Source organism: Ipomoea nil, unplaced genomic scaffold (assembly GCF_001879475.1).
Source record: "Ipomoea nil cultivar Tokyo-kokei standard unplaced genomic scaffold, Asagao_1.1 scaffold2480, whole genome shotgun sequence".
NCBI classification, from domain to species: domain Eukaryota; kingdom Viridiplantae; phylum Streptophyta; class Magnoliopsida; order Solanales; family Convolvulaceae; genus Ipomoea; species Ipomoea nil.
In genome coordinates, this window is record NW_017618908.1 from 25,597 (window position 1) to 48,437 (window position 22,841).

General features: G+C 37.2%; 1 pseudogene; it reads right to left on the reverse strand.

The window, feature by feature from the left end:
* Window positions 1–208: 208 nt before the first annotated feature.
* LOC109153136 lies at window positions 209–17,353 on the reverse strand (annotated as a pseudogene).
* Window positions 17,354–22,841: the final 5,488 nt, after the last annotated feature.

Below are 22,841 nucleotides of genomic sequence, written 5' to 3' on the forward strand. Positions count from 1 at the left end.
TATTAATAGTCCTAAGAATCCATTTAGTGCAATTTTATCACTGTATTATTTTTAGAGTCTAATGAGTGATGAGTATGTTGTCCTTTTTTTCTTTTTTTTTTTTTTTATTTAATCCCAAGACTAATTCATTATAATACAAGATTTGTATAATGAAAATTTGATACAAAGTACCTTACACAGTTTATTATAATAAAAACTTGTTAAAATATTATAATATATATTTGATAATTTATTTATTTTGCGGGGCAGTAAAATTTACTTTTGAGTTTTGGACCACACATTTACAAAGTACCAATTACGTACTTAATTGTTACATTACATTACATAAAACTTTGAATAAGTGGTTGTATATTAGCTTTGATGATTATGTTATCATATCAATTACTACAACACGGTGCCGGTGATGATTCTGTGAGAAAGGTAATCCTCCAGCATCCACTCATTTCTGCAAATATCAATAAAATAAAATCATTGCTTCACATCGTAACAAAAAAATTTTCACGCACGAAAACATTATACACCAAAAATTTAGTCTAGTCTAATCTAGTCTAGTCTGAGGCAAAACCAACAAGTCCAATCTCCAATAGCCCCTTCCTGTGAAGAAGAAGAATAATAATACCATACCTTGACCATCTCCCTCCCTAAAAAGAAAGTCTCCTCCTCCTGTTGGACTAAAACTCCACCCACACAAATTTGCTCAGATGACAAGACCCTTCAATCCCCCTACAACCTTCTCTAACCTCCCATTAGTTGAAGGAGAAGCACCTTCATCACCACTACATATGCCGCAAATCCCATTTTCGGGGCTGCTTTTATTTGCCAGGTGTTGGTGCGATGAATTCTTAGCAGCTGAGCTGAGAGTACCTTCAAAGTATGTGGAGTACGGGAAGTACTCAGCGCAATGCCCTTTCCATCCTACAGGAGTAGCAGATTCATCAATGAGGAAGGATCCATCAATCGATCATAGGTGCGTTCAAAGTCATCAACACTCTAACTAACATGTACATAAATATATAGAAGAAGCATACATAACTTGTTGAAAATGTTTCATTACCAAATTTGACATTTTGTTTAAAACCAAAGCAATAAAAATTAGCTCAACTTCTCACTAGCATAGCCACTTACTCAATGCAGCATCACGGTCATCCAAAGTTGTCTCTAAAAGTTTGTGTACAGAAATGCAGTCTTTCAGTTTCCAAATTTTTGCTGGTCCTTGAGATCCATTTCTATTTTTGCCAAGAACAGAGTCCTTAAGTTTCCCAATTTTTCATATAATAATATAATAAAAGACAACAAAATATGTTCAGCATAACTAAAATATTAATTCAATGGCTAGAAGGTCTTACACTGCTAACACTAGGTTATTTCTCGATTCTTCAATTAATTTAATAGCCTCTTTCTTCTTGTTTGGTTCTAGAACATATAGCAACTCTGCTACAGCTGTCCTATGCATCAATGAATCTGCAAACAAGCCAAAACGCCACATTATCACCAAAAATAACATGCAATACACATTCAAATATATTATATGTGTGTGCACCAAATAAACACCTTTATGCTTCTCCAGGAAGGAGTAGTTTGCATCCATGAGAGATTTATTGTGCAACTGACTACAAAATCAAGGAGAATAAAATAAATGTGTATACAGCAACAAGGTTGTTCACCAACAAATGATGAATCCCATTGTCCCAAATTTAGTTATTGCGAGGAAAAAAAAAAAAGTGGATTCAGAAATCAAGAAAACCTAAAGGAAGGCTGTTCTGCTCCCAAAACATCCCAGACAAGTTTCTCAGAATCAGTTACTGGAGCAGGTAAAGATCCCACTTTGTTGAAGAATTTTATCTGTGAGAGATAGGATACAATGTAACAATTAGTAGCAGAAAAATCCATTCAAAATTTCATGAAAATAGTTCACCATTTCAACACCCATCATATAAAGTCATAAACAATTATTATAAAAGGCACATCAGTAAAATGTAAGTATGTGCTATTGTGGAAAAATATTTACTATCTTGGTTAGATTAGAAAGTGCATACCAAGCAGGAATGCGAATCAGGATTATCAGCATCTAACCACACTAGATGCTTTACAGCCTACAAAAAAGAAATGACAAGGCAAAAAGACACGAGGAAATTAAATGCTGTCATTCTTATTCCAATGAAGTGGGATTTAACAAATATATATATATATATATATATATATATATATATATATATATATATATAGAGAGAGAGAGAGAGAGAGAGAGAGATACTGGTTCAAATGCAGATAATGCTTCCCGTGCGGCCAGTGCGGATTCACCATTAGGTATGCAGAAATGCACCACACAGTGTTTGAAAATGCACCACAATGAAATGCACCAATGCACCACACCTAATGGTGCATTTCCGAACACTTTGTGGTGCATTTATGCATACGTAATGGTGAGTGACCGCACGGGAACCTGACCCTATATATATATATATAGTAAAAGTATTTTGGCAGAGAAGGGAAAACCGTCACAGAAGAGGTTATAGATTGTTCTTTCTTTCAAAAAATTGCCATAAATGATAAACCAATGAGAATAGGAAGTTCTTTTCCAGAATTCAAATCACAGAGCTACTACCTGCAAAGCAAGCAAAATCTTCTGCTTTCTCATATTTATTTCAAAAGAAAGTAATTGTGTCTCCACACTATCAGGAGAGTGTTTCTGAAGGAGCTTCAGGTATTTTGTAGCTTCCACCAGAGGATCTTCAACCTACATCAGCAAGGGCTGCTAAGTGACAATAACTCATCTAAAAGAAGTATGTTTATGAAGAAGAATCTGAAAATGTTTAGTCCACACTCAGCCAACAGTTGCGATAATATAATGCAAGAAATTGGAGTACCTGCAACAACTTTTCTCCATGAGGGTCAGGATCAACCGCCTTCACATGGCGTTTTCCTAACCTAGAGACACCAGATGAACTTGATTCCTCATTTTTTACCTCCGCCTCCTAAAATATAAGTATGCAAATGATTAAATGGAACTTGCTCTATCTAAATTATGCCAAAACAAGTTGGCATCTTAACCAAATACTCCGTACTTTTTTAGCTCGGGCTTCTGCCTTCCTCTGTTTTTGCCTCAGTTTCTTTTTCTGAGATGGAGCCAACTTTGACATATCATCATCTCCTTCAGCTGCTGACTTAGAAGGAGAATCATACAGCCGCAAGTAGCACCTGCATTTGCATCATAATATTTTATTTACAATTTACAATAGAGAATATGCCTTTATTTTTTACATTTGATACAATGGTATTACATCTCAATCACAATTATTACAACTCATGAATGCCCAACAAATACAATTACTAAAGTCCAAGTAAAATTACTATAACTAATGATAATACCCCTAAACATGGGGACAAAAGCCCTTGTGGAGGGAAAAAAGCTCAATTCACACCAGTGTTCTCACTAGGAGAGGCTACGGGGCCTCTGCCTTTTAATTAAAGGATAAAATTCATTAAATACAAGGGCATATTTGTAATTGCAAATGTGTCAGTAAATTGTCCAAATGCATTATAAAAATAAAATAAAATAAGTGCTTATTAAAGCTTCAATTCAAGACTATTGGCTTACAAAAGGTTATTCCTCGTTTATTTAAGAAAGTTTCTCAAAGAATAATGTTTAGCCCAACTTTTAGTATAAGCTCAAATAACTAGTTGGCCAAACAAGCACTTAAAGTTACTGTAGAATGAGAATAGCACCAGTCCATGAGATTTGACTGTTGTAGAATGGCAGAGCTATTTAAACTCAAAAAGACAGCAAATACTCAGAATTTGAGGAGTAGAGCATGTCCTGAAGCATTACCTTATTGCACCAACAGCAGCTTTATGAAAATAAGCATATGAATGGAGTCGATCTTAAAACTTAAGCATTTCCACGTATGTTCTCAGTGTCATCTTCCTTAAGCAATATGAATGAAAATCAAACTGGTCCTCAGTGATATCTGCATAATGCTTCTCAACAGCTAGGAATTTCTTCAAAGCACGTCCCAAGTCCCCTTGACGCAGATAACTTTCTCCAGAAGCTAGTTCATACCTTGCAAATTAAATACAAAATGGCTGCAGAAATGTTTCCACAACCTAAATGAACACATTGGTAAGCTATGAGAAAATACGCACCACATGCATTGCATATCATAAAGGTTATTGTGCTGATCCCCATCTTTTGTGAACAATACCACTGTCTTTTCAGCAAATGACACCTTCAAAATGGTGTCCAAGATGAAAGCATAGTCAATTGATAAATTTTAGGAATCAAAGTTATATTCAACAACCACTGTCAAAATTAAGAATAAAAGTTTCACAGGTAAAGAAAGAAACAACTACAGCTTTAGTACCTGATCAGCCCGGAGCATACACTTGACACATTCACTATTAATATAGCGGTCTGCAAGATCCATGCACCTTGCTTCATCTGCCAATGCAGCAGCTGCAATCAAGTCACCAGCATGCTTCAGAATCCGGCTCTGTGGTACACAGTGAACCACATAGCTGTCAAAAGGAACTAAATACTAGAATCAAACAGCAAATAATTGCAATTTATACATAATTAAGCCATTGTAAACAGAAAACTCAGATCCACAAATTCAAATGATGCGATTCCAGGGGGAATCTTGAAAATAGAATCCATAACCTGCAGGTTAGCATGTGATGCGGTCTGAGATTATATAGCTAACTAACTATGAATACAAAAGAAATAGCCAGACATGTTCAGATACGAGGGAACTCCATTTTCATATCAAACAACCTTAGCAGTTTAAGCTCAATTTATTTAGGTGTTTACATATGTCTATCCATGAATGAAGGAAGTGGCAAGAATACATCAGCTTCCATTTTCCAATGAACCAATCCATTTTGAAATCAGATAATGTTAAAATCAGAAACCAAAATAAACAATTGAGTAAACAGAAGAATGTGGATGTACCCAAAAAAGCACATCAAATGGGAGAGGGAGGAAAAAAGAGTTTAAAATACCTTGACTAGGTATAAATCAATTACAGTTGGAGTGTGCTCTATGGCCTCATCAATTTTTCTAAGAGCTATATCATATTGACCACGCCTATCATAGTGCTGCATTAACAGACCCTCTTTGTTAAAATCAGAGAAGAAAAATAAGTTATAAAAGTCCAAAGAGGAAACAGGCAGTAATTGATAACAAGATGGCAGAAACCTGGGCCAGATAAAATAATGTCCACAAGAGTGTTGAAGGGGGTTCTTTGTCAACACTGCACAATATGCAACATATGGTTGTGAATTAAATGACTGAAACGAACATGCACAGCAGAAAGTTGAGTATTCTAGAGAGCTAAAAACAATTGAAATGAAATTTTCAGCACTTAATTGAAGCAACCTACAGAAAAGAAATACAAGGATAACAAGATAAAGAGCCTTTTCATATTTCAACTATCCATTAACACAATTAAAGCTTGGGTAGTGATTAGGTAATAGGTACATTAAGTCATTAATTAAAACTGTAAGTATCTGTTGTGCCCATACCGGTTTAGAACCCAAATAATATGTCATTATCACATATATAAACTAGGGAAGATATATTACCTCCCAGGATATCCACCAGTTGTCCTAATTGACTGCTCCAACTTTAAAACCAATTGCTCCAAAGTGTCAGCCTGTAAAGGTTATGGATTTAAAAAATAAATAAATCGATACAGACAACAGACATATACGGAGTAATATTTAACTTTGATTTACAGTATTCCATGTCATCTAAGAGAATTCACACTGACCTTGCCAGGGTGATCATAGAGAGGAGAAAGATCCGGAAACAATGAAGGAACTCCCTAGATATGGATCAAAGAATTATCAAGTTTCATCTCTGAAGGTTGTATTAAGTGGTACACATATATTGAAACAGATCACATACTTTAGTCAAGAGAGGTCTAATATAATTCTCAGCTGCTTCCTGGAATTTTTCATCCTTAAGAAAATCAAGTGGAATCCTCTGGAAAAGGGAGAAAATAGTCGAAACCTTAATATGGGCTACCAAGTAGCAATTAAAAAGAAATGACTTAACAGATCATATAAAATCAATATAGGTGAAAACAATATCTATACCAACACCATACACTGCCCTTCCCCCAAAAGGTGAAAATAAATTTAAACTGGGTGTCAGATAGAAAAGAACCTAACTTCATATGTACTCACAAGATATATGGTGCCAATAAAACATTAATACAAGGAGTTAAAAAAGTCATTCCCAATATATGTATACATTGAGAAAGGCAATTGCAGATTTTATACTTCACTAAGCACGAGATAACACAACATGAATGTGGATAAAGTGGCTTATGCCTATGAATATGTAATAAGTAATTGGAAACTTAATACTCATACCATGTATATTTCTTGGAGATCATTAAATGTTACACTAGCAGTGCAAAGTGCAAACCCAGAATACTTCATGAAATATTAGCAGCATTAAAAATGGAAACTTCTTCATTACCAATCCTAACAGAGCAACCAAAGAAAATGAGACAATGCAATGGCAGGAAAAGGCATACATCACCTTTACAGCAGATGATCTATGATACTGTTGGGAAAGTGAGGTGTATAAAGCTGCTAAGCTATCAATTTCATCAGAAGAATAGTTGCAATCTTTTGAGTAAAGTTTGACACATCTTTGTAGCCCCTCATAGTATCTAAAAGACAGATCAAAAGAATAGCAATATTAACAGTTTTCAAGCAATCAATTCACAAAATGTCTGTGTAACTATCATATAATGCAAGACTCCACTTATTAATACAAACGATAATCCAGAAACAAACAGCTCGTGGTTATAATAGGACAAGTACCAGTACAGTCCTACCAACCTAACATGCTTTTAACCGGCACTTAGGTTCTGTTTGGCATACCTACCTAAAAAGCTAGCTAACTATAAGCTAAAAGTTGAAAACTATTAGGGGGCGTTTGGTTCAGGTTATATAACATAACCAAGGGAATGTGACATTCCAAAGCTCACATTCCTCTGTTTGGTTCATATTATCTCAGGGAATCTAACATTCCCATGGAATGTCACATTCCCTCCACATAAGATTTTGAAGGGAATGTGATTCCCTTCAATTTCTAAGGTTATGTAAGATAACCTTGGTTATATTAAATTATTACACACACACACATATATATATATATAATTATTTTTGTAATTATATATTTTTTATTTTTATTATGTTAGGTTAGCATATAAAATAATTTTGTTTCTCAAGTTCAAGATTTTAGTTAATATTTTAAAATCATGTAATTATATATGATACCGTTATCTTATTTATTTATATTAATTTTTAAATTTATTAAAATATATGAAAATATGTTAAGGATATTATAGTGTGTGGATAAAAGATAACCCTAAACCAAACATGATTATATTACATACCCCAATTTTAACCAAACACAGTAATCTAACATTCCCAGCAATCTAACATTCCCTAAGGTAATCTGACATTCCGTGAACCAAACGACCCCTTAAGGTAGATGATTGGATTTAATGCGTTTGGTAAAATTAGTGGGTATCTGTATAAACACAAAAGGATATCACTGCATATGTTTATCTTATTTTTTGCAGTGGAGAGGAATGGACAATCCATTGATGAGTTTTATCTCATTTTTTAAAAATAAAAAATTATTTAACTTCTTCTCAAAAAAAAAAAAATTATTTAACCAGTCCTTTTTTTGTTTTTATAATTTTTTTAATGAATAATGGCCAATAAATAACTCGTATATATGATTTTTATTCACTAATATATATATATATATATATATATATATATATATATATATTTATTTATTTATTTATTTATTTATTTATTTATTTATTTATTTATTTATTTATTTATTTATTTATACTCAACAGTATGTGTTATATATTACTCCTTAAAAGAAAGTAGTTTTATTTCTTGTGAAAACATTAAAAATTAAATCAAAAAATTAATTAGGTGAAGGCTGCAGGAAGAAATATTAGGTTTAAAGGGAGGAACCAAGGATATCACTTTTGTAAAATAAGTGGATTATTAGTGGAAAAAATAAAAGCCCATAGCTATATTTTTTTTTTAAAATGTTATGGGAGCTAGCATTTCAAAATAAGAGCTGAAATAAGGTCTTCTCTATTTACCAAATTAAGCTGATAGCTTATTTATAGCTTAAAAATAAGCTATAAGCTCTAAAAAAGATCTGCCAAACAAGGCCAAGGTAGGATATCTTTTAAACTAAAAAAGAAAAAAAGAAAACGAAATGCAGAAAATGGTGTCATGTGTGTGTATACCTGTAATTGTCAGGGTTCATAGAGAGCAACATTTTGTACAATCTTTCACCTTCTTCAAAGTGTTCAAGCTTCAAAAGAAGGGAAACTTCCTGTTCCCTGTAACCCAGTTTATCAACCTAAGATTGCAGTCATTATATCAAGCATCAGCCACTCCTGGTGTAAATAAGTATTTCCAAAATTTATCTAATTTCTTTAGCCAACTAAATTTTCAGATGAAAATTACATGCACTTACAATTTTAGATTCCTCCTTGTGCAATTCTTCAAGAGCCCTCTCTAGAAGTCCACATTCCTCTAACAAAGAGATCTATTGACTCCAAAAGATTCACAATCAGGGAAAAGCAAAATTCCAGCAAGTAATAAAAAAATTCTATATCAAAATACAAACAGAAGAGGAAAAGTAACAAATGAAGCATCCGATAAGAGCAGAGCAAATTAGAATAGTAAGAACTAACTATTGTTATCAACTGATAAAATCAATAACTTATCTTATGCCTGAAAACTAGATTAATCTTTTATTAATTTCCCAACCATTAAACAAAAACCCGAACAAGAACAAATTTAATGGCAGGTTAATAATCAATGCAAATTAAAATATAGGCATGCCAAAATGAACCATAAAGTCATAGGACACTAAAAAAAGAAGATAATAAACAGTTTATTTAACTTCGTAAAGATATATTTTCTGAATTTCCCAGACGTAAAACAATCAGCATTTTTTAAAAAAAAAAAAAAACAATCAGCATTAAGCAGTAACAACAAGCAAATGCATGGATATATATCTACAAACAACCTTAGTGGAAAAAGGCCAAAATATCTGCCAACTCTATGTAGTCTTCCCATTTTTACAGGAGAGAGGGGAAAAAAGATATTTCTAACTAATACGGAGTAGCATATATTACCTTATACAGAAGCATTTCCCCATGCTCAAAACGTTCATTTTCTGGTGGATAATCATCCTCTAGAGTGCCTTCATATGCCTCAAGAATATCAGCTGCTTTAGAGCCACTAGAAAATGACAAAAGTAAATACTTCAAGAGATGGGAGACAAAAATCAAGTTCAGCCAATATAGCAAATTCATTGGAGGTGGCCGCCCATCTATTACGAAGTCAATGGAAATCAACTGACATATCTAATTCTAGAATTATATCAACTAAGTTGAATTGCCTACTTTGAGTTTAAATGGTGGGCAACAGCAAAACCTATCCAATTCATGCGGTGATTTGGTTTCAATGTGAGCAGCTGTTGTCTAGTTTCAACAAAACCTGTCAAGTCACGCATTTGTGCCTGAAACAGTAAAGATTACACTTTTATTAGATGCAAAGAACAAGAATGCTCAGGAAATTACTTACAATGGAAGGAATATTAATGAATGACCAGACATGAGTGAAATATAAAGACATGCAACACAGACTGGCACAAAATGCTATAATAACGTAATAAAATGCAAGAACTTGATTCAATAACTCAATTTGCTCCATTTGGACATTAGTCTAACACTACCAAATAATCTATTAGAAACAAACAAGGCACAAAAAATAACTATAGATAGAATCCAATGATAACACACAACCCACTCCTACAATGAGAAGATGTGATGCCAACAATTAATAAGTTCAACAGCCCTTCATTATCTACCATAAACCTTTTTTATTATTATTACAAGTGTGGAAATATTAGAATTGATATGTGAAAATATTAGATTGATATGCATATATTCTTAGGATCTGTAATTAGTGATATGATTTTATTCTTTCCTAGTTTAGTGATCCTTTTATTTACTTTCCCTGATTATAGGATTCTCTTCCCTATAATCAATCTTCTTCTTTGTATAAATTAGGGCTTGTATCTTTCAATTGAGTAGTAGAACTATTCAGAATTTCTTACATGGTATCAGAGCCTGACTCTAAACCCCTAGCTCTTCTCTATCCTCCCTCACCAAATCTCTCCAGCAACTATGTCTAAACCTATTGAAAACCTTCCAGTTGATTCCTCACCTTTAGATGGGTCATCACATCCTTCTCACTCAACTGTCACAAATCATCCTAACCTTCCTCAAAGTCCTTGATAGTTCTCCTCTCCCAATCACCTCTCATAAGCTCAACGGCCACAACTACCTTCAATGGTCCCAGTCAGTTCTCATGTATGTCTCTGGCAGAGGGAAAGACAAATACCTCACTGGTGAAATCGTGAAGCCTAAGGAAACTGATGCTAGCTATCGCCAATGGAAATCTGAAAACCATATGGTAATGTCCTGGTTAATCAACTCCATGCTTTCTGAGATTGGAGAAAATTTTCTCCTCTATCGTACAGCCAAAGAAATTTGGGATGGAGCACGTGACACATATTCCAGTTCTGAAAACACTTCAGAACTGTTTGAAACTGAAACCAAGCTATTTGAGTTAAAGCAAGGGGACTCCAACGTTACACAATATTACAACACCATAACAAGGTACTGGCAACACCTTGATATGTTTGAAGTATACTCTTGGAAGTGTCCTGATGATTCTGCACTTTACAAAAATATTGTTGAGCAAAAGAGAACCTTCAGATTTTTATTAGGTTTAAACAAGAACCTAGATCAGGTCAGGGGGAGAATCATGAGTGTCCGACCTTTTCCTCCCATTCGTGAAGTTTTTGCTGAAGTTAGAAGGGAGGAAAGCCGACAAAAATTGATGATGGCTGACACAACTTCACACTCAGAAATCTCTGCAATGCTCACTCATACTTCCTCTCAAGATAGTAGGCCTCGAAAAGGGGGCAGACCATGGTGTGAGCACTGCAAAAAGGCTGGACATTATCGTGAGACTTGCTGGAAAATTCACGGTAAGCCTGCTGATTGGAAACCTAAACCCCGTACTGATCAAGCACGTGCTAATGTGGCTGCAACCTCAGAAACATCACCCAATGAAGTCAGTCCTTTCTCAAAAATTCAGCTTGAGGCGCTGCAAAAGCTTTTTGGGCAGATATCTGTTGCACAACAGTCAATCCCACCTTCCGCTGAAGCACATGTTAGTATGATGAGTCATCAAGGTACCACTTCTCACGCATTTGCTGCAAATTCCAATAACACAAGTCCTTGGATTGTGGATTCCGGGGCATCCGACCATATGTCAGGTGATTTAAAGGTTTTTCATACATTCAAACCTTGTACCAATCCCACCATGATCAGAATTGCTGATGGATCCCTCTCTAACGTGATAGGAACAGGATCTGTCAAATTAACTGATGAACTTTTTCTTTCATCTGTTCTCTTTGTTCCTAAATTAAGTTGCAACCTTCTTTCCATCAGTAAACTCACTAGAGACATGAATTGTGTAACTAAATTCTATCCTAAGCTTTGTGAATTTCAGGTTGTGGGCTCGGAGAAGGTGATTGGCAGTGCTGAAATTTGCGGTGGTCTCTATATTCTCAAAAACACTCCTGAAAATAAACATTTCCCCAAGTCAAATTATGGTTTCAATTCTGTTTCTGTTTCCAATGAGAGTCTAGTTATGTTGTGGCATTTTCGCCTTGGACATCCAAATTTTGTTTATCTTAAAAAACTGTTTCCTGGTTTATTTATCAATAAAAAACCCAAGCTTTTTCATTGCGAAGTGTGTCAACTTGCAAAACATACTCGAAGCATTTATTCAAGCAATCCTTACAAACCTTCTCAACCTTTTTCGTTGATACATAGTGACATTTGGGGGCCTTCAAGGGTGAAAAATGTTAATGGTTCTAGATGGTTTGTATCCTTCATTGATGACCACACTAGGACCACATGGACTTTCCTCATGAAAGAAAAATCAGAAACTGCATCAATTTTTAAAGCTTTTCATTCTATGATTCAAAATCAGTTCAAACAAAAAGTTAAAGTTTTGAAAACTGATAATGGGACAGAATACTACAACTCAATTCTTGGTCCATACTTGTTAGATCAGGGAATTGTCCATATTAGTTCCTGTGTCAACACCCCTCAGCAAAATGGAGTGGCTGAGAGAAAAAATAGGCACCTCCTTGAAGTTTCTCGGTCCATCATGTTTTCAAATCATGTGCCTAAACACTTTTGGGGGGAAGCTGTACTTACTGCCACTTACCTCATAAATCGTATGCCTAGTAGTGTCTTAAAGTTCAAGACACCACGATCCTTGTTATTACAAGCATTCCCTCACGTCTCAGTTTTTTCCTCGGAATTGCCACTCAAAATTTTTGGTTGTACTGCTTTTGTCCATATCTATGATCACAAAAGAACAAAACTTGACCCCAAATCACACAGATGCATCTTCATTGGGTATTCTAATACTCAAAAGGGGTACAAATGTTACTCTCCAGTCACAAAAAGAGTTTATCATACTTTGGATGTCACTTTTTTTGAACACTATCAACTTTGGGAAACACTTCAAGATAATCTGGCTACCTTTCCCTCACCTAATGTCCTACCAGACCAGCATCAACCTACTCCAACTCAACCTGATTTATCACCTACATCATCCAGTTCTCTATTACCTCTTTCATCAGATGTGACTCCAGAAAACATGGTCAATCACCCGTCATCCTCTCTTCCTACAATCAACCCATCTTCGCCTCTAATAAACAACCATCCATCCTCAGAAAACACTCTACCAAATTCACCTCCTCAAGCACCAGAACTCCGTGTTTATAGAAGGAGAAAACTTCAAAATATAGAGGCTAACATGCAAAGCCAGGACTGTTCAAACACACATTCGAGCTTACTTGACCTTGAAAATCATGAAGGTAAGGACTCTATGACCCATGAGTTGGTATCTACTGCTATTGATGATCTTGATTTGCCTATTGCTTAACGAAAGGGTGTTAGAACATGCACTAGTCACCCAATAGAAAGGTATGTTGCTTATGGGAAATTAACTCCTATGTATCGAGCCTTTGTTGCCTCTCTTGATCTTGTCCAGATTCCCACAAACATCTATGAGGCACTAAGAGATCCCAAATGGAAGGTTGCCGTCAATGAGGAAATAAATGCTCTTGAGAAGAATGGTACATGGCGTCTTGTTGAGTTACCTCAAGGAAAACATGCAATTGGATGTAAGTGGATTTTCACTGTCAAGTATAATTCAGATGGGAGTATCAACAGATTCAAGGCTCGGTTGGTTGCCAAGGGGTTCACTCAATCATATGGTGTTGACTATCAAGAGACCTTTGCTCCTGTTGCCAAACTCAATACAGTAAGAGTTCTGTTATCACTTGCTGTGAATTGTGATTGGCCTTTATATCAGCTGGATGTAAAAAATGCATTCTTAAATGGAGAATTGGAAGAAGAAGTTTATATGGAAATTCCACCAGGTTTGAAAAAGAACTCCAATGGACGACTGGTATGCAAACTACAAAAATCTCTCTATGGCTTGAAACAATCACCTCGGGCATGGTTTGATAGGTTTGCAAAGTCAATTGTAAAATTTGGATACACTCAGTGTCAAGCTGATCATACCTGTTTGTTAAAATCTCTTCAACAGGAAAGCTAGCAATTCTCATTGTCTATGTGGATGACATAATCCTAACTGGAGATGATTCAGGTGAGATTTCAAACCTCAAGAAGTTTCTTGCATCAGAATTTGAGATCAAAGATCTAGGATTTCTCAAATACTTTCTTGGGATGGAGGTAGCTCGATCTAAGGAAGGGATTGTTATATCTCAACGAAAGTACATCCTAGATCTTCTAAACGAAACTGGAATGCTTGGAAGTAAGCCAGTAGATACTCCAATGGACCCTAACTTAAAAACAAATCGGAGTGGGGAACCAATTCCAGTAGAGAGGGGGAGTTATCAAAGATTAGTGGGAAAACTAATTTATCTCTCCCACACTAGACCTGATATTGCTTTCTCTGTTAGTGTTGTAAGTCAACATATGCATAACCCTAATGAGGAGCATTTGGAAACTGTTTATCGTATTCTAAGGTATCTCAAAATGACACCAGGTCTTGGTTTGCACTTCAGAAAACATGACAACCGAGACCTAGAAGTCTACACGGATTCTAGTTGGGCTGGAGAGTTGACTGATAGACGATCGATTAGTGGTTATTGTACCTATGTATGGGGAAATCTAGTCACCTGGCGCAGCAAAAAACAGTCAGTTGTCTCTCGGAGTAGTGCAGAATCAGAATACCGTGCACTGGCATTAGGTATATGTGAGGGGATGTGGATTAAAAGGTTGTTGAATGAGTTGAAAATTGAAGCTCCTACATCTTTCAAAATGTACAGTGATAGTCAAGCTTCCATCAGCATTGCTAAGAACCCAGTTCATCACGATAGAACAAAGCACGTTGAAATAGACAGGCACTTCATTTATGAGAAGGTGAATTCGAGGATCATTGAACTCAACTACATTCCTACAAAGAAACAGATTGCCGACATCCTTACGAAGGCTCTACCTAGAAGGAGCTTTGAAGAATTCAATTCCAAGCTGGGCTTGTATAATATATACAGCTCAGCTTGAGGGGGAGTGTGGAAATATTAGAATTGATATGTGAAAATATTAGATTGATATGCATATATTCTTAGGATCTGTAATTAGTGATATGATTTTATTCTTTCCTAGTTTAGTGATCCTTTTATTTACTTTCCCTGATTATAGGATTCTCTTCCCTATAATCAATCTTCTTCTTTGTATAAATTAGGGCTTGTATCTTTCAATTGAGTAGTAGAACTATTCAGAATTTCTTACAACAAGTAAGTTATCTATCATAAATTTCACTGTTCCCATTCATTTTCAGCAAATTCACCGATTTGGAATGAGCATTTCAGTAGCTTCATCAGGAATTTATTATTTTAGCATAATCAACTGATTTGGCATGCATTCCTTTGAGCTTTAAGCAAATTTCCTTGAACATGAGAACTTTAAAAGAATAAAGGGGGAAAATCCCACCTGTAAAAGAGATAAGTCCCGCAATATCTCAATATTGTCAGGATCAATCCTAAGGGCATTCCGATAGCACTTAATTGCTTCCCTGTATTCTCTGTCTGACCTGTACAGGAGACCATAAACATGCCAGCAAACATGGCTCTTCAGGTCATTCTGCATTGAGAAAAGTGCATGTCACAGCTAAGGGGTTCATAAAGTACGGAACATAGCAGTGATGGTTAAACTTAAACGTAAAAAAAGAAAAAAAGAATGAAGAAGAAGATGAATAGTAGGGAACAAATTAAAATACCTTCAATCCTAGCCGCACCAGTTCATATGCTTCAGACTTGCGATCCATGCAATTCAATGTTAGTCCCTTCATTGCGAGAGTTTCTGGTGGCCAGAAAAAGTGAGTGTAAAAAGAATTTTAGAGAACTTAACAGACCTCAGAGAAGTAATGACATGCACAGACATACTAGAGTCCATAATTACCGCATCTAAGAAAAATATTATCCAAATCCATTCAAATTAAACTTAATACTTTCAAACTAAACAACTTTCCGCAGCTAATGGGTCCAATAACTAGCTCAAAAGAGCAAAGTTGATGCATGCAAGGCACTAGAAGTGTGCAGAAAATAGAAAGCAAGCAAAAGCTCTCCAATAGATTTATTTTGCCTAGAGCATGATATTCAGTGTGACAATGACGCCAAAGATCCATGTATACTTTTTAATAACAGTTTTGTTAAATATTTACTATATAATGTTGGATAACAAAATCATCATATTTGAATGATGTATGTCTATCCCAGCATCCCATAAAATTCCAAAATGAGCAGAAAACCTCACACTGGTATATTTTTATTGGCAGGAAAAAGATTTAGAATATTTCAATCCTTGAGAAACTTTATCGTTTGAATGACTCTACATAAGATTGTTACTTTTGCATCTTACATTTTTTAGTTCCTATATAACATCTTTTTTCCAGATTGGCACTTGTGAAAAAAAAAAATTTAAAATAAAAAAATAGACATCAGAACATAATTTCTCAAGGGCAGACCTATTATTTTCAATTGTTTCTTCCCAAATAAAACCATGTTACTTAGATGAAGCATCAGATTCTTTGTCACAGGATATATCCTTATACTTAGAAGGATAGTAGAAAGGAGATTTTGAAATTCATGAAGTGAAAAAGAATTCTGTGATCAAGTCAAACTCTGCTTTTACTAGTTGTATAGAAAAGATTTTCATTTTATCAATAAGCACTTCTCTATAAAGAAAATTTATAACACCAAACTCATACATACCTCCATGTTCAGGAAACTTCTTAAGTACAGCATCAGCTGCTTTTAACCCTTTCTTATACTGTTTTGTCTCATATGATTTCTGCACAGAACACCCAAAAAAGATATTTAGCAATATCTTCTGTCACCATGGAACAACAGTAAGGTTAAGTACAAATTTCACGTTAATGAGCAAAACCTCATCCGTGGAATGCTAGACAAGAAGGCTTCTACTGCCTCACTAATAACAGTACTACTGCATGTTAATCTGTACTTTATGGAGAAAGAGAAGGGGCTGAATTAAATTGACTAGTTTAGAATCATTATGCAAATGAGCATTATCTACATGCTTGCATCCTTATTGTTCTTTTAGTCATTAATATGTCCGCCCCAAGGCTAAAAGTTAGCGCCTTTCAGCTGCACCTAAAACTTCCTCTCCAAAAAAGCGAACTTAAATATTGCAAATTTAAGTGCATCGAGCTCATATGACATTAAAAATGCACAAGCAACCTCAGCATCTATACTTAGGGCGACGGTGCAAAGTGGAAACCCCAAAGCAATTATTACCCAAAAAAATATGGTTTAACTGGCAGAATTAAGCTAAAAATATATCATAAACTTCAAGTAATTAAAAGAACATATTTTTGGTAGAAATATATGTCAATGAGATATGGAACAGGAAAACTTACAACGATGAGTTTGAATAGATTGGCCTCTTTCGGAGGAAGCGAAGCACCCATTGCTGAAGACCAGTGAGCTCTGCAAGGAGTGAAGGAGAGCTTTCAGGGGCAGCGAGAGAGAAGAGAGACTTGCGTACGGAGACTCTGGGGGTGGCGTTTATCTGCTGCAACCTTACTCAGAGAAGTGAGGCTGGGCTCAGGAGCTCCACCGAGGGTCTTGTTGTAATTTCTTAAGTTGAACTTTGGTTGTAATTTTTTTTTTTTTTTTTTTTTTTAAGAATAAGGGTGAAATAAGCCTTTGTGCTATATCACTATCTTGAAAAAAAAAATGCAATTGCACCATTAGGTAACATGTTAAAAATAAATGAGTTGGCAACTTGACATCTACTGCACGTGCATTTGATTAGCTGATATATAATACTAATTAGAGTGAATTTCATCTTTGGTCTTACTGTTATAGAGGTGTTTATAATTTTAGTCCATCATAATTAATTTTGTCATATTGCGACATCTGTTATTGTAATCGTGCCACTTTTAGTACTCCGTTAATTTTGTCGTGTGTTGACCGTTTAATTCATGGGCATTTATGTCTTTTCATGTTATATCCTACATCTTCAAGTTTTTTCGACGCCGACCACCAAAAAATAATTCGATGCCGACAACGCTTAGCACAACAGATCGTGAAGCAAAACTAATTTGAGCCTAGAACTAATTTGACAAATGGAATTGTTGATTCTGGAAGCAAAAGAGGAACAGTGACCCAAAAAAGAGTTTCAATTTCCAGAGGATCCCTCTTCCACCCAAAAAAAAGAGTTTCAATTTCCAGAGCTTCTTCCTCCCGCAACCTCTCTTCCACCCAAAAAAAAAAAAAAAAAGTTTCAATTTCAGTTTCAATTTCCAGAGCTTCAATTTCAATTCTGGGCATAATTTAATTTGATTTGGGCATCTTCTTGCAAAACTATCAAGCCAGCAGCTGATACCGACCTTTTCACCAGATTGACACGCGACCACCATCTCCACTGGCTATCGGAGCAAGCAGCGACGAAGACCCAAAAGCAAGCGTCGAAGGCTCTCCATCCCCGTCTTCTTCTTGCTCTCCTGTGATTCTCACTCAAGATGAGCTGAAGAAACTTGCCATTTACAAGGCCGTAGATTATGTAGAGTTTGGCGTGGTGGTGGGTCTGGGCACCGGCTCCACCGCCAAGCACGCGGATTGGGGAGCTGTTGCGGCAAGGGACGTTGAAGAATATCGTGGGGATACCAACTTCCAAGATGACCCACGAGCAAGTTGTTTCCTTGGGGATTCCCTTATTGAATTTGAATGCCCACCCGATTGTGGATCTGGCGATTGATGGGGCGGATGAAGTAGACCCGTACACGAATCTGGTTAAGGGAAGAGGCGCGTCTTTGCTCGCTCCGGGAGAATATGGTGGAGGCGGCGAACGAAATCTGGCATCCCCTGTTCTCCTCTTTCTGGCGAAGTTGAGCAGGCCGACAAACTCCTCCTCTCCATTGTCGTCTTTCGCGTCGCCACTGGTTTTGCGGCAGTGGTGGTAGTTCTATTACTTCGTTGGAGTTCCTCTCTAACGTTGTGTGCTGTTCTAATGCAGAGCCAATCGAAGATTCACCCAAATCCACCAACAACAACACACCATAAACAAACTAATTTGGTCTGCTCAGAAACCAAAATCTCTGACCAGCACCACCGTATTCCACACATTCAGCTTTCTAATTTCTTCAATTTTGGTTGGGATTTGCTTGGAAAAATGTTGGATTCACATTTGATTTTAGGTTTTAGGTTTAATTAACTGATTTCCTTAGTCAAACGTGGTCTCAGATGGGAAGAAAGGGCAAAGGATAAGAAAAAATCATAAAAAGATGAAAATACCCCTTGAATACACGGTCAAATGACGGAAAATCTTAACTGGACTAAAACTGGAACACTTTTAATAACAGTGGTTCTAATATGGCAAAATTAATTATGGTGGACTAAAATTGGAAACACTCCTATAACAGCAGGACCAAAAATGGAATTAACTCTACTAATTATTATTAAAACAAAATATGAAGATTGAAGAGTCAAAGACAATCAGAGTAATATTGTCGTTGGAGATTTCAACAACAATTTTAGTTGAATCGTGGAATAAAATAAAGGTGTAATTGGAACCTCCGCCTTGATAAAAATTGATAAAAGAGATCAATACACATCTTTTGCCTACTACCCTCATCACCACTGCACATGTCGCACACTCCACCCACTATCTCACATAGTTTTTCATACTTAAAAGATGCCTAAGCTTTGTCCGTATTTGGATGAAGACCTTTCATCTAGATCCGCATTATTGTTAATATCTAATTTCGTTATTGTTGAAACGTTATGCATTGATTTGTTGCTGTTGGTTTTCCATGTGTTTTATTCGTTCTAGAGGTTTAAGAATTGGAATTTGTAAAGTTCGATCAATGGGAGTGAAATATAGCTTATGTTAATGGCACAAAATTAGTAGGCACTAACTACTTCAAATGGCACATTGCATTGAGTGTTTTCCCTATGAATCAGTGAGTTGGTTCAATCAGAATACATTGGCTACCCAATCGGTGTATACTACTTCTTAGACATGCACAGTGACGGTTAGAGTTGCAACTTCCTTTTAGACAAAATTTCGTCGATCAAACGACAAATGGTGTTGTTTTTAAGGTTTCACACTCGGGTTAACTGTCAATCGATGACAAATTATGGAGTGATTTATCCCGATGAGCGTAGAATAATCAATTCTCATTCAATCAGGAAAGAGATTACAACACAGAGACCTATATGAAAACTACCACTAAAAGCTCCTATACAATAATCTAGATTAACTAATTAAATAACAGCCACAAACATCTAAACTATATATTATAACACAACTATATATTATTACTAACACACCCCTCAAGCACAAGGTTGGAGGGCGACAACATTGAGCTTGTCTCGTAGAGTCTGAAAATGTGGAGCCGGAAGAGGTTTGGTGAAGATGTCTGCCAGCTGATCCTTTGTTGAGACAAAGTTAACAATGAAATCCCCAAATGCGACCTTGTCCCGGACGAAGTGGTAATCTATTTCAACATGTTTTGTGCGAGCGTGAAAAACCGGATTAACCGCTAGATAAGTGGCGCCTAAATTATCACACCAAAGCGTGGTCGGAGTGTCGGAGTGTAGCCCTAACTCACGCAGTAAGGAGATAACCCATGTAACCTCGGCTGAAACATCAGCGAGCCCTTTGTATTCAGCTTCAGTGGAGGATCTGGCCACGGTGCGTTGCTCGCGGGAGACCCATGAAACAATATTGTCCCCGAGAAACACGGCGTAGCCGCTGGTGGACTTGCGGTCTACAGGACACCTAGCCCAGTCAGAATACGTGAAAACATGCAGATCGGAGGAAGGTGATGGAGTTAGTCGTAGCCCGTAGTCCTGAGTCCCCTTGATATACCGTAGAACCCGCTTCAATAGTGCCCAGTGATCATCAGTAGGAGAGTGCATGAACTGACACAGTCTGTTAACGGAATAGGAAAGATCAGGTCGAGTGATAGTCAGGTACTGCAGAGCCCCGGCGATTTGACGGTACTGTGTCGGATTATCGTAGGGATCAAGAGAAAGTGTAGCAGGTTGCGTGACTGCAGCCGAAGTGGCCAAGGCCTTACAGTCTGTCATTCCTGACCTAGTGAGGATGTCCTTCATATACCGTCGCTGAGAAAGGATGAGCCCATCAGAAGAAGACACTGTCTATATCCCCAGAAAGAAGTTGGGTGTGCCCAAATCCCTAATCTTGAAAGTTGCTGATAGCTGACGAAGGAGAGCGTCAATCAACGCCGAGTCATTGCCCATCATGATGATGTCGTCAACATAGACTAATAAGTACACCCGTGAGTCACATGCTGTATAATAAAAGAGTGAGATATCGATTTAGGATGCCAAAAAACCAGTGGATGTCAAGAACTCGTGCAAGCGGTTGAACCAAGCCCGAGGTGCCTGTTTGAGCCCATAGAGAGAGCGCTGAAGGTGACAAACGTGCCCTGGGTGTGTAGGATCCTCGTACCCAGGGGTTGTTTCATGTATACTGTTTCAGATAAGGTGCCCATTTAAAAAAGCGTTGTGAACATCTAGTTGGCGTAGAACCCACTTGTGAGACACTGCAAGAGAAAACAAAATGCGGACCGTAGTCGGTTTGACTACGGGACTAAAGGTGTCAAAGAAATCTTCTTCGGCTACCTGGTTGAACCCTTTTGCCACTAAACGGGCTTTGTAGCGCTCAACGGTCCCATCGGCCTTGCGCTTGGTGCGGAAGATCCATTTGCACCCAATAACATTCATGTTCGGGGTAGCCGGGACGAGTTGTCATGTGCTAATAATGCATGAGGGCATTGAACTCTTGATCCATGGCATCCCGCCATTGCGGGTGGTCCACAACCTGAGAGTAGCAAGTGGGGTCCACAGTGGTGTTAAGAGCGTAGAACTGCTCGCCTGTACCCCGAGTTTTGCGCCTGGTGCGCATGACATGCCCCTCTGTTTGAGGTTGGGCGCGTGTAGCTACAGCTGCGGGTGGTCCCTCAATAGCCATAGGCATTGGCTGTTGTGCAAGTTGCGCTTCATCCAGAACGGGAGGGTTGCCGGTTTGAACTACCACGGGCCTAGCTCCCCAGGGCGCAGGAGTGGGGTTCGGACTAGAGTCAACCTGCAAAGGAGTCTGCAAAGTAAACGGAAAGATTGACTCATCAAACCGCACATGGCGACAGATAAATATCTTCCCTGTAGTTAAGTCCATACAGCGGTATCCTCTAAAAGAGACTGGGTAACCTAGGAAGACACAGGGTGTAGAGCGGTACTCTATCTTGTGCCGATTGTAAGGACTCAAATAAGGGTAGCATCTACACCCAAAGACACGGAAGAAGGTGTATGGCGGGGGTGTTTTGTGTAGACGGAAATGGGGATTTTGATATGAGATAGCTGATGAAGGTAAGCAATTAATTAATTGAGTTTCCGTTTCAAAAGCATAATCCCAATATTTTAGCGGGGCTGAGCTTTCGGCTAATAGGGCCAAACCGGTTTCGACAATATGTCTATTCCGGCGTTCAACTCGCCCGTTTTATTCGTGGGTATAGGCACACGATTGTCTGTGTGTAATGCCTAGAGATTCAAAAATTTTGTGTAGGCGACGGTACTCGCCACCTAGATCGGACAGAATGGCTTTGATAGAACGGGAAAACCGTCGTTCTACCATCACTCGAAACAATTCAAAGACTTTATATATTTCTGATTTTAACCGTAAGGGATAAAACCAGGTAAAATGTGTACAATCATCTACGAATAACACAAAATAACGATAGCCAAAATCTGAAACAACAGGGGACGGACCCCAGATATCCGTATACAACAAATCTAAAATATTTAAACTTGAAGTAGGAACTCTATCTAGTGGGAACCGAGCCGACTTGCCAAGTTGACATGCCGAACAGACTTCTGACGTGGGGGCTTTATTTTGACGTGACCGGACAGTGTTTTAGGATTCGTTGAAGGGCTTGTTTATGTGGGTGTCCCAATCGTTGATGCCAAATTGAGGGCGAAGCTTTTGCCGTGAAGAACGCAAAATGCGACCGCGGCACCAACAACTTATATAAACCACCGACCGTGGAACCTTTAAGAAGAACTGCCCGATTAGTGCAATCCTTCACAAAAAACGAATCTTTATGAA